Source organism: Argopecten irradians, chromosome 2 (genome assembly GCF_041381155.1).
Source record: "Argopecten irradians isolate NY chromosome 2, Ai_NY, whole genome shotgun sequence".
NCBI lineage: Eukaryota > Metazoa > Mollusca > Bivalvia > Pectinida > Pectinidae > Argopecten > Argopecten irradians.
The window spans coordinates 10,754,802-10,768,957 of NC_091135.1; the positions used below are offsets into that span (position 1 = coordinate 10,754,802).

Genomic DNA, 14,156 nt, shown 5'->3' on the forward strand with positions numbered 1-14,156 from the left:
ATACATTTTCAGCTCATAATATTTTCATAATTTTCAGATGTTTTATTTAAAATAAAATTAAAAAAAAAAAAACGCTATTTTTGACGTCATTCCTTCATTGCTCTTTACCAAAATGGCAACGAAAAAAGACGTTGAAATTCGTCATTAGATGAGATCAGGAATATTCAAAGGAAAAACCGTAAAAATACATGAAATACTATATAGTAAAAACGTAGTAACACAAGTCACGTGCTTATACCTCATTCATGCCATTGGAAGAAATATAGAAATGTCTTATTGGTAACCAGGGATCACGTGATTATTTGTTTACTTCCAAATATAGTGATAGTTTGCTTGTCATTTATTCGGAAGAATTGATTTATTAGAAAATATATAGACTCCAAAATGTTATTATATATGCATGTGTCGCGGTGTTTGAATTCACTGTGTACATAAAATCTATTATATTAGGTCTTAAAACTACATGCGCTGTGTATTGTCTGAATTTACATGTCCCTGTGTCATGTTATGTCCTGTACATGTAAATCTGTGTGTATGTAAGTTGTTATGATGACGTATGAGAGGTGAGTGAATGGATTGGTTGAGTGTGTCACATTGACCCTGCATGACCCTGTCCTTGCACGTGCACGCCCACCCTGGTGGAAGCGTGTCCACACATTACATGGAAAATAGGCACCGGACATGTAACACCTATAGCTGGAAGCCTGTGTGCTTTACGGCCACAGTGCTGAAAGGTATGTTTATTTAATATTTAACTAGAAATAAAGTAATTAACTTATTATTCATTATGCAATATAATTAATATACTTAATAGTTTTCTGTTATAACTTCTTTAAATAAATTGTCCATAAACCTTTATAATTTGTATATGTATAACAAAGGATCGCACGTGGTCCGTTAGGTTCAGGTAATGTATAGGGTAAAGTGATTGTAAACTAAATGTAATAACCATGAAATTAAAATAGAATTTACTATAGATATATAATAAATAAATACCTGTATATTATATTTATTACTTTACAGTATAAATATATCATATTATAGCCGGTACATTTATGTGTCCCTATGTATTGTCAGGTATTGTTCTTTTTATTTCAGGTTATCTGTCTCCGTTTTGCGTATAATAAAACTATCAGCTGTTTACAGTTGTCAGAGTAGTTTATTTACGAAGAGAACAAATACCCATATTATCACTCTCGTGACATTGGCGCCCAACGTATAAGTTCGACGGAGGCAGTGCCCGGCGTGCACCCATTGTTTACCACGTGGGTGATCACGTGATACCAGCTAGTGGACCGGAAAGTATGCTCAAGGGGAGATCACTCCGATTTGATATCTCTACTTTTCAACATGTGCTTCCGGTTTTGATGTCTTCTGTTTACATGTGATTGTCATCGTCTTTATTTTCGTCTTGTCATTATGGATTCGTGATTGTTTCATTGTCATCATGTTTACTTTGGAGTTCCTGCTGTCGTCGTTGGATTGTAACTGATTGTTATTCTGTATCGTCCAGTGGAGAGCCGTCCAAGTGTTGACATTTATCGTTCGCGTGTTTATCTTTGACTTTATTTTTGTTTTCATTGTCATTTGTATTCACTATTGATATTATTCATTGCGTTTGCTATTGATTTGTTTGATGTCTCATGTTCATTTTCATGATTTAGGCTATTCTCATCGTTAACACTAGCGTGGTAAAAGTAATTGGATAATTCCGGTTCAATTAATTTTAAACATTATGCTAGTGTAGATTAAATTTAAATCTAGTCTTAAATAATTATACTACTTATAAGACTCTAAATCGTATTTAATATAACTATATAAATAGATCAGTAACAACATTATCATAAACATTTTATAACATTTTAGATACATTTGTATATTCATCTAAAATTTAAATTGTAAAATGTGATAAACTTTTATATTTCTTTACATTTCAAACTATCTTATATTTACATATATTGCATGCTTGCTTCCCAGCTAACAATCCCAACCTACTAACACTGCACACACTGCACTGCACTGTAGCGGAAGTTGAGAATTGTGTCAGAAGTTCAAGAGCTGAGTGAAACTGCTGCTGAAGATGGGTTTGTAAATGTTGTATTTGTCCTTCGCGTTTTATGTCAGCGCATTGTATTGTATATAAGTAATCCACACCTCTACATATTCTGTATAATCTAGTTTTGAATACTTATGATAGAGGTTATTGAGAGTTCCTCCTCCACTACTAGCTCTGACAGCTCGGATAATGATGGGAGTCAAACACCCAGGAACGTTATTCCTGTTAGGAGACCCATATACGCACTGTTGCTGAGTCGCGACGGCCAGTGCAACCATATACCGTTGGGTATATGGGGAATTCTCCGAAACAGGGTAACAGGGGTGTGTGTCGAAACTCTAATGCTGCAGGCGGTGTTGGTCAGGCACAAGACTCCGTTCCAGCTGTAAGGTCCATACGAGCTTGTAAACTCCTGTTATATGGAGAATGACTCGTTGAAACCTTAGCACCATTCAATTCTGGGTCTGCGGTCTACGCTCAGACATCTAGAGCAGTGGGAGAATGTCATAGTGAGCAAAGACCACTCCTGATTGTGAAAATCATATTTAATATCTACAGCTACTAATGTGTATTACCTTATGGTTTACCATTTATTAAGTAGAATTGTAGCATAATTGCAACTTACGTTCAATTATAATAAATGTTTAAATTATATTCACATCAGAAGTGCTTTGTTTCACTTGGCAGAGGAGAAATTCTTATTAGGCTAATTAGGTATATATTACCTTGGGACACTGGCCAGGGTGATTAATTTTGTAGTTTTGAGTTAAAATAAAAGTTGTTAAGATATTTTTCAAACTGTTAAGAGTATTGTTCAATGAGCAGTTATCTTATAGTCCTTGTAGGTAGGGATCGCCCCAATCACTTGGATACTGGATACTGCACTGCTCATCGAGTTTCTTATCAATATTTTTACTGTAAATGTTTAACTTTAGCATAATTTAAATGCCAGGAGTCATTTTCCTTTGCAGGGGAGAATGTCGCGGTGTTTGAATTCACTGTGTACATAAAATCTATTATATTAGGTCTTAAAACTACATGCGCTGTGTATTGTCTGAATTTACATGTCCCTGTGTCATGTTAATGTCCTGTACATGTAAATCTGTGTGTATGTAAGTTGTTATGATGACGTATGAGAGGTGAGTGAATGGATTGGTTGAGTGTGTCACATTGACCCTGCATGACCCTGTCCTTGCACGTGCACGCCCACCCTGGTGGAAGCGTGTCCACACATTACATGGAAAATAGGCACCGGACATGTAACACCTATAGCTGGAAGCCTGTGTGCTTTACGGCCACAGTGCTGAAAGGTATGTTTATTTAATATTTAACTAGAAATAAAGTAATTAACTTATTATTATTATGCAATATAATTAATATACTTAATAGTTTTCTGTTATAACTTCTTTAAATAAATTGTCCATAAACCTTTATAAATTTGTATATGTATAACAAAGGATCGCACGTGGTCCGTCAGGTTCAGGTAGTGTATAGGGTAAAGTGATTGTAAACTAAATGTAATAACCATGAAATTAAAATAGAATTTACTATAGATATATAATAAATAAATACCTGTATATTATATTTATTACTTTACAGTATAAATATATCATATTATAGCGGGTACATTTATGTGTCCCTATGTATTGTCAGGTATTGTTCTTTTTATTTCAGGTTATCTGTCTCCGTTTTGCATATAATAAAACTATCAGCTGTTTACAGTTGTCAGAGTAGTTTATTTACGAAGAGAACAAATACCCATATTATCACTCTCGTGACATTCAAATGAAATACAAAAAATAAATATTCGAAACCACTTAAAAATACAACAGTTTTATGAAGCACTGTGGTTTTGTTTATCCATTCAGATAAATAATATATACATATTTATTTCAAAATATTACTGATCGATCTTTTGCACATATCTGTTCAATACTATTGACATTATCATTTACAAGTGATAGTCTCAGATTTATATTAGTTGCCTCTAATTACCAACTAAACCAGTCGCATTGTTTACTTCAGTTCTACAAGGCGGTAAACGTATAGCTTTTGTACTGTATATTAGAAAGAAAACACCAAACGTTACATACTTTGTATATTCATTTTTTTTCGTCTATTATTCATAACCAAGAGCACTACGTCTTGTCTATAGTGAAAAAAAGAAGAAGACGGTACCGTAAATGACTTTGTATACAGGAAAAAAGACCCACGCAGACCAATACCTAAACTTCAATGGCCTTCTTGCGATGATCTCTTTGTAAGTGCTCCATTTGTAGTGTCTGTCGAATATTATCAACTCAGAATCTGTTTCATCTTAAGAAATTATATCACAAGAGACGTTATTTAAGTAGATAATAAGGTGATTGTTATAGATTTTAAAGCTGTACATATCTTCTATATAGTCCAGGAAAAACAACTTTGGCTGCGTGCCACATCATTAAATCACTGACTTATAGATTAGATAATATTTCTCCTAGTGATCAATATCCTGTAATTGAGAGGACGTTGGGGATGGCTATCGGAGAGGTTGGAGATAAAAGTATTCTAACATATCTTCTTTACTATATTCATTGTTATTTACCTATAAAGTAGATCTTGTCGAAACGTATGTCATTACCCAAAACTTTGATTTCCTTTGCACATATATCGAACTCTAGAATTTTTTGTGCCTTTGTGACAATCTAATGTTATTTCGCAAATTCATCGCTGTGTTAAAATATTTCAAAATAATGTTTGCTCTAACTTTGGATGTGTCAAACTAAGTACGTTTACAATACTACAAAGCAAGTGCGTGCTTCCTCAACTCATGAATCATAACAGCAATTCATATATAATCTGTGTCTGTTGATGAAGTCTCTGGATCAGTCCCAACTGACATAGGGCGATTTCTGATGACCATCCAACTTCGACCGTTTCTATTGTAGTAGGAAACAATGAGGAGAAAACTACAAACTCTGTATGTGTAAGTTTGGGTAGATAATGAAGTCCTGTAGGTCATGATATATCCGTACGTGTATGGACTGGAAATCTATATCACAACCTATATGATCTCCCAAAAGGTTGTTTTTATATGGACATTATGTGATACTTACAGAACAATTCAGCTATGTCTTTGTTTAATTATTTCTGATAGTTTTCTCTCCATGTTTTGATTGAACTTTTTTTATTATCTTCAGAAACCTTAAAATAAACTTTATTTCGTTTCTTTTTCTATACAATAAATGGACTAAACTGAAATGTAATATAAGAAAATGAAAAAACGCAGAGGATAGAGTTGTGGTGGAAGAGAGGAGGGATGATTAGACATGTAATAATAACGTGATAAGATGTATGCAGTATCTAGTATACGTTCAATGAAAAGACCAAGTCAAGTCTGCTAGGATTATAGCACTTCATTCAAATCTTTAGAAATTAAAATCAAATCTCGCACACATAAAAAAAAATCAATATAGTTTCATCAGTTAATAAATCAGTTTTGCCAAAAAGTAGGAAATCACATGAAATTGGATAGTTTAAATCATCAAAGTCTTGAATATGTACAAAAACAACCTACAGTCTAATAGATAGTGCTTGTTTGTCTCTTCAATTTCAAAGCAAACACAAAGTGGTGTATCGATAGTATTTCAATGGTACAAATAAAACCGCAATGAGCTACACTCCATTCTCAATATTGAGTTGTGGAACTATCCAATCCTGCTAGCCAAGTAGTAGAAAGGCGGAACTTTGAAAACTATTTGTTTTTATTCTTCTTTTAAAATAAAAACTGAACAAATAAATATGTATACATACATTAATGCTCACTTTAATTGACCTGCCTCATGCATATTTCTCGATTTTTTATACTATAACTATCTTTTTTCTGATCCAATTTGAATTTCACACTGACTATTTTTTTTAGTTTTTTAAAATGCAAAAAGAAAGGTTTTGAAGTCATTATCCCGTACATCTCCATGGAGGATGCAAAGAACTAGTAACGTGAATGTGGATTACGTTGAAGCAGAAACTTTCATCATACACTCAAAGATGACAACGTTGTTTGAAATATTGTTTGCTTAGAACGTAATAAAATGTGTGTCTGTGATTTGATCATAGAAATAAATTAATAGATCAAATATCATATTACATGAAACTTATTTTATTATATAATGTTTTTTTTAAATTTCATCTTGAAGCAATCAATTATTTCAATAGCCATGGATTGAATTGACATTTCGGTAAAATAACTGTAAATATTGAAATGCCACCAGACTAGTTTCTGATGTATCACCTTGTTAATGTTTACTGTTATTTGCATGGATCAGTTGTATTCCTAGAGAGATTATACATGCGCCACTTCTGATCAACTAGTCACCAAGACAACTTACAATTGATGAATGCAGTTTCCCATGATTGCCGTTTATGTCGTAGTGGTATTGATAAGGTTTCATTAAATCATGCTGCTAAAAGGCATTTTCATTGTTTTAATAACATAACCGACATGTATTGTTTTTAATATCACTGAACCTAGGATTTACAAATCCGATTTGTTTGTAGTAAAAAACAAATAAAAGAATCTGACTAACCATCAGTTGTTCGTGCATTTGTAATGACATTTATTGTTTGCTTTGTGTTAGTAATATTGAAATTCAGAGACATAAATATGGCATTATCATTATCGCACGGAGAATATTTGCTCGGAGAAATTTTATGAGACCAATTAATCAGTGAGAAATTGCGATGTATTGTAAGCCGTGCCCACGACAAAAGTATATACTAAAGTCATTTTAATTCTGTTTTTAGACCGTCAAGTAACCGCGGTAATTATACCGATATGTCGGAGTAAAGATCGCCCTAAGGTGTGCCTTGTCGAAACATAATCGTCTCCAATTTATTAATGCAGGAAATGTTCCCTGGAAAGATTTAGCTTTTTCATTAGATGGCAATTACTTTTGAGAAAGATGATGATTTTTTTTTGCATTATTGATTTTGTGACCAAAAACCGAGCTATTATCATGGAGCTTACGCCAACGTCAAATTTAGAATAACTACCATTATTATCTGTTATACTTGGTATCATCGTTTATCCAAAAATATGGATTTTGAAAACTAACAAAACCTTAGACAAGTAGGTTTCTCAGAAGCATTGCTGAAAATAAAAAAAAAAAACGTATGAAAAAGCGACATTTTCCGGAATACTTTTATCAATACATGTAATTCGTTGACCACGTTTTGCCATTGGTGTAGTTATATGATTGGTGTAATAATATTATTTTAATCAATTTTAATTTTTAATATGTTTTGTTGAAATTTGTTTGATGTTTTAAAATTAGCTTTTCACGATGCCAAATCCATTCATATTTTGCCATTTAAAACGGTAAAGAGTAGCAATGTTATCGAACACAATACGCAGAGTATTAATTTTTTCAATGGGAAACATCTCAAAGATTTATTTTAGTAAATAAAGCATTAATTACATAAACGTACTGACATAGATTCATATCGCTATTGCTTTTAGTTTAACAAGCTATGACAGTCTACCATACTTGGCCATTTTAAACATGTCAATAATAAGCTGTGTCCATTGACAGCTATACCATTGGAGTGAAATGCGGGAAATGCTCTTTATGTTGAGATTGATTTCAGTTTCATCTGCACCTAAAATGTTCATAAAAATAACTTTTGATGTAAAAATGGGTTCTAACCAGCTAGCAATGAAAATGATGACAGCATACATTATGATTATAATGGCAATGTGTCATGTCACAGATGCCTTATCTTTAGTGTAATGTATCTGATTACCATCTGGCATCGTGCAATCAAAGAAAGAAACATGACATGCACATGATGTTTACATATAAAACCTTTGTTTCGAGTTAGCGTCATTGGACATTTATCATTATGCTGATGCTAGACAAAATGCTAATGTTTCAGTGTAATTTCAGCTTGTCAACATGCCTGGTTGATAAGACATTAACATTACCAGGAAGTTCACCCGAAAAATAGATATCTACTGACAACTGATTTGTTTCAAAGTATTGTTTTGTAATCTCTTGAGCCAGCACATCGACTTTCATCATCTATCGAATGTTATGTGGAGCAGGTGGGGATCTCTATATAGTCTTAAATCAATAGATTTATCCGGTACCACTCCCACAGCATACCGAATTAGGTCAAACGAGACGCAGCATATCTAATCTACGTCACAGTATTCTAAAGATCATATATATTTTTTTCTAATTTCATCATTGAGATCAAAGGGAAAAGACGAGGCGTGTAAGCAGACATCATACATAATACCGGTAGAGGGCAGTGCAGACGTTCATTCATCATAGGTGCCAATTATACACAGTGATTAAAAGACGTTTTTAGCTTTTATATGGAAATAAAGAAATAAAACGACGATATCTGCAGTGATGACACGAGGTCTGTAAGACTGCATCAGTAGGAACTCCCTATAAATAACTCCGTAAATACGACATAAGACAATGACCTACCATCGGTTCATAACTCCGAATAGACAGCAGAAGCTGTCCCTGAAAGAATCCTACGTTTCATTTCCCAATTATCTATGTAATTTATTTATGTAATAGAAAGATGTTGCACTTGCGAACCTGAAGGTTCTACAACTCATTCATTGGTTACACAGTTTTTATCTATATTGCTAAACAAAACAGTACGTTTTTGTTCGGTGGCTGGGCAAGGGCATGAAAATACGTAAGTTGTAGTATGAACGACGTCATTTGGCGTGCGAACGCAATATTTATTGGTTGCGCATGCAATAATAATTCATGTCAACGCAATAATTATTGCGAGTGAACCCAATAATGTCGCCTTCGAACGAAATAATCATTGCATACAAACGCAATAGTATTGTGTGTGAACGAAAGAGTTATTGCAATAGTATTGCGTTCGCATGCAAAAATATTTCGTTTGCACGCAAAAAATATTACGTTTGCATACACAAGTATTGATATCCCTTTAACTTTCCTCGATGTCGTCTGAGTGAAGTATTAAGCTTTTGAATTAAACATTCTAATATTTGTGGAGTCCTTACGCACAGGAAACTTTCATTTATACAAAGATGCCTTGATGAAAGTCACTCCTTGGCTTTTTGCTTCTTTAAACCATACAAATTATGCGCGATGGCTTCCTGTCCATATCCGTGACATGGTGTCGTTGTCAATCAAGCATCCTGAGATTGAAAAAGAATTCAAAAACGGAAAGTTTGTCTTACACAAAACAAAGAAAGTCTTCTCCTCCATTCCTTTAGATCAGGCACATGAGCAGAACAACAAATGTGTAAAAAGTGATGGAGGTGCTTGGGTCTCACAGAAAACACGTCAGAACTGTTACGCTGGATGGTTTCGGGTCCAGAGATTGCAAGAATCATACAAGACTTTGAAAGTTCACAGGATTTTGTTTTGCGGTCGCAAGATTCTGAGTCATCTGGCCATCATGAACAAACAACAAGTGCACAGACCACATTTCAAAAGCAAGTAACAACACTTGTGGATGTAATGAGTAGAATGGGGAACCCTTTTTTAGAAGACAGTTCTGATTTGGTCATCCTGAACAACAGAAATATTGCTGATGCCAATGTAATATCAACAGTGTGGAATATTGAGAGGATCGGACAAGAACAGTTTGATGACTTTGTACATAAGAGGTTGATAACATTGTCAGAGTCCGTCTTTGCGCCTATAAAGAGAAACAAGCTGCCTTTACTCAAATGCCCTGTACAACGTGCCACGAACAAGGACAAACTGCACATCAGTTCTCTGAAGAAAAGTTGCTCTCTGTTTTCACAGCTATACATTTCTTGTCAGGTACGTGGATGTGATCTGGATGAATTCTTTTGTCATGAGAACCAGGCTTATCCCCCAGCTTTATCTAATTATGGAAGCATTCGGTCAGGATCTAAATCATCACTACTGACATGCTTTGAAGCGCATGGCAAATCACAAGATACTTTTCCCAATGTTGAGGCAAAGTTGTTTGATGGAGCTGCAATTGTAAACATATTGAAACCAGGAGCAGCGACAACATTTCAAGAATATTCCAACGTATTTGTGAAATACATCCAAGAACAGCTTGAGGATGTTTCTAGGATTGACATTGTCTGGGACACATATCTCAGTGATAGCTTAAAAGCAAGTGCCCGAAGTAAAAGAGGGAAAGGAGTGAGGTGACGTGTTGAAGCTTCAGCAAAGATACCAAGCAATTGGGAAGCATTTCTGCGCATTGACGACAACAAAACTGAACTATTCCATTACCTTGCTCATCGGGTAGCTGACGTACTGAATGGAGGAGATCAAATCATAATCACTACGTATGACAAAGATGTTTTATCTACATCTGAGTATGATACGGCAATGCTTTCTCCATGTACCCACGAGGAAGCTGACTCACGCTTATTACTTCATGCTGCGGATTGTGTCGATGCAGGTTACACAAGACTCCTCATGAGGACAGTTGACACTGATGTTGTTGTGTTAGCCATTGCTTTATGTCAGAAATTGCCACAGCTGACGCAATTTTGGATAGCGTTTGGAGTAGGAAAACACTACAGATATATTCCAATACACGAGATAGCGTCCTCCATAGGTCCAGAGAAATCTGCTGCATTGCCTGTTTTTCACGCATTCACAGGTTGTGATCAAACATCATTCTTGCTTGGTTGTGGAAAGAAAACTGCATGGGACATATGGAACGTGTTTGAAGAGGCAACATCAGCTTTTCTATCACTAACCGACACACCAGGAGAACAAGTTGTCGCTGATGCTATGCAGACATTAGAACGGTTTGTCGTCCTCATGTATGACCGGACAAGTAGCTGTCAGTATGTAAATGAAGCACGCAAGGATTTGTTTACCAAGAAAGCAAGGACCATGGAAGTGTTGCCTCCAACCTCTGCCGCTCTGATGGAGCATACCAAGAGAACTGTGTTACAAGCAGGATATATTTGGGGACAGGCACTAACCCCTGCACCTGACGTACCCTGTCCCAGTGAGTGGGGATGGACTCGAAATAGAGATCATGTATGGGAACCCGTATGGACCTCTCTTCCAGAGGCATCAAAGTCCTGTCAGTTACTGATCAGATGCGCATGTAATCCCGTAAGAGGCTGAAGAGGTCATTGCAAGTGTAAAAAGAACAACCTAAAATGCACTGCCTTATGCAAATGTGATGGTGATTGTGATTACGATGTGTAATTCTTCAAATGGATTTCAGTGCTTGCAGTAATACTACAGTGCTGTATATGGTTTGTGATTTTCATGCTTTTTGGGTAAACATTTTCATAGAATTTAACCTACCGGTATATTTGATTTAATTATATTTGACCTAATAATTTTATTATTCTTTTAATAAGATAAGAATATTCATTACTCTTAACATTTTGCTAAAACATAGTGAAATTCTATAAAATATTGGTGAAAATGCTGTCAAAGTATTGGTGAAATTCTTAATTGTGCTCCGACGTAAACTAAAAATCATGGCAGCCATCTTGGATTTTTATAGCAAACATGTTATCATTTTTCTCTTAAGAATAGTTTTTTTTCAATTCATTTTCTAGTGTGTAAGAAAAAGCTATAAAACTTGTACATTTACCGATGTTTTAAATTGACCGTATTCAGTATTATGTTTCTGGTAGCCATATTGGATATGGCGGCCATATTGGATTTTGGCGGCCATCTTGAAAAAATTTTGCTTGGCCCCATATCAAAAATTGTTCAGGTGATGACGCTCTATGTTCTTGCAAAATTTCATGCTTTTACTACAAAACCCACAATTCTTCTGATTTATGCACCATTCTGCCAGACTATATAGAGATGGGTTGCATTTGTGTTGCAAATTTCGTCAACGATTTCAGCTTTTCTGGTGCATATAGAAAATAAAGGAATTGATTAAAATATAGATTAACATGTTGCTAAGCTCGAGTTTAAAAGATTCTGGTAGCAATTACCTGATTAATTAGAGAATAATTAGGGAAATCGTTAGCTGTGTTACTATAAAAAGACGTTACGTTATGTAGGAAAGTCCTGCACCTAAAGTTAATCTTTCGACAGCGAATTCATTTGTGCAGGAAACAACTAATTAATAACATCGAAATATAGTATGCCAAGCTCGAATTGTAATGATTGTGATATCATTACCTCATTCATTAGTGATGAATGAGGGGAATCTTTAATTTGTGTTACAAGGCTAAAAATAGACACAACTCGACTTTGATACACTAAGAGAAGTAACAATCATACCACCCATTAGTTACCTTCGGTAGGATTAAGGACCATTCGCATCATTGGATAACTCGATTTTGGCTTACCAATGGTGACATACTTGCCAATGGGACCAACGATAAACCAATGGTACCCTTGGTATACTGATGGTGCACTATTGAGAACCAAAAATGACAAACAGTAAACCGCTAAAAACAGAGGTTGTTTTGAATCAACAGATGTATTGTAGATTTTTCCTCATATATGTTCGGAATTAGAGAGAAAACGTCCACTAAAGCATCCGTGGAGTCCGCCATCTTGAAATTGGATCATTACCGAACTTACTAGCACTGACAGAGCTCTAGACCGCCTGCATAAAAAGTTGCCGACGTTAAATTGTGTTGGTTGTCATTTGCACCATTGCATACCATTAGTAACTATTTTACCATTGATAAGTTTAAGGTTACAATGGATTTACTCTGAACGCACCCAATGTCGTGTGAATACGATACCCTGTTCAAAACCAGTTTTGTGCGGAAAGTTTCAGACCCTCATCTCATTTTACATTTAGTTAATTTTTACCACAAGTTAAAAAGTCATATTTTGCTTAGTATGGTTATTCAATTCTCCATTAAAAAAACCATTTCCCTGCATTTTGGAATAATAAGTTGTTTCAGTACATATTCATAAAAAAAGAATAAAAGAATTTATATGGTTAATGCAATGATTTTAAACATCCACTGCAACTCTCTGCACAACCTATATGTATGTTAGTTATATATATAAAAGTAACGAAGCGGGCACTTTACAGTTAATAGGGCTGATTTCTCTGCCATGCTTGGTGAACAACAGACATGCCTAATCCAAGCCATTGTACCATAGTTATCTTAATGTTCAAACAGTTGAAATGATATAAAAAGTACGATAGCAAACTAACATACGTTTGGAACAAAGTGTAGACACACTTTATCACTTGAACCCAGCACGATAGCGGATAAATGGACCAGAAGTTTCTAAAGAGAAGGCGATCTTTTTTCATCGATTCCAACAAAACATTTAATCTTGGTAAGATCTAGGTCCTCAACTCATCTGGACCAGGCACTAATCTCAGACATATTATTTGTAATCAAGTCTCAAATTTTAATCGGGGATAAGAATTTAGTGAAGTTCTCTGCCATAATAACTTGATCAGGCGTCCAAGTATGAACATATTTAAGTTCACACCATAAGAGACTTAAGTCTATTTTCAACGCGTGAGTGCAATCCAAAATGGCGTTCGCAGTAACCGCCTTCTACCGACTGACGCATAAAGCATACAATCCATCATCTATTGCACGAGATGGACAAGATAACAATGTTAAAGCTTGAAAGCTAACGATGTCCTGATATGCCATGTTGGAGTAGTTTCCCTTAACGATAATGTTACTATTGGAAATATCAAACTTTGAAAGTTTCGCACCATACAGCTTCGACGACATATTGAATGATATAAAACCGGTCATTTTTTATCTATCTATCTTTCAGAGAATTAATACATTATAGCGCGTAGTGATCGCGTAATATTTCCATCTTGTTATTGTCCAAGATTCGAGAGAATATACTTATACGATGAAGGCTAACGGAAGACCAAGAGTCTAGAATATAGGCCGCGTTTAGTGCATCAATAAGGATCCCACACCATAAATACTACGGTATCAGTGAATGCTCGCTTCGTTAGAAAACGGACGTTTCCTTTTGTCTGTAATGCAGCGTAATCGCTGCTTATCACATAGTAATGTTCACAACTGGAGGCATCAACTAACCCGCTAACTACAGGTCAATGTGCCGTTCTGTTAGGTAACGCGATGCAGCGTAGAAAACGTGTAAGTTGCATGTCCCAACTTTCGCACTGCTTTGTCCAA

General features: G+C 35.2%; 1 long non-coding RNA gene across 1 annotated transcript; it reads left to right on the top strand.

The window, feature by feature from the left end:
• The first annotated feature begins 221 nt into the window (after positions 1-221).
• Positions 222-1,141, top strand: LOC138314429 (uncharacterized). Its single transcript, XR_011207373.1, has 2 exons — positions 222-734; positions 1,099-1,141. It is a non-coding gene; the product is annotated as an uncharacterized lncRNA (long non-coding RNA).
• Positions 1,142-14,156: the final 13,015 nt, after the last annotated feature.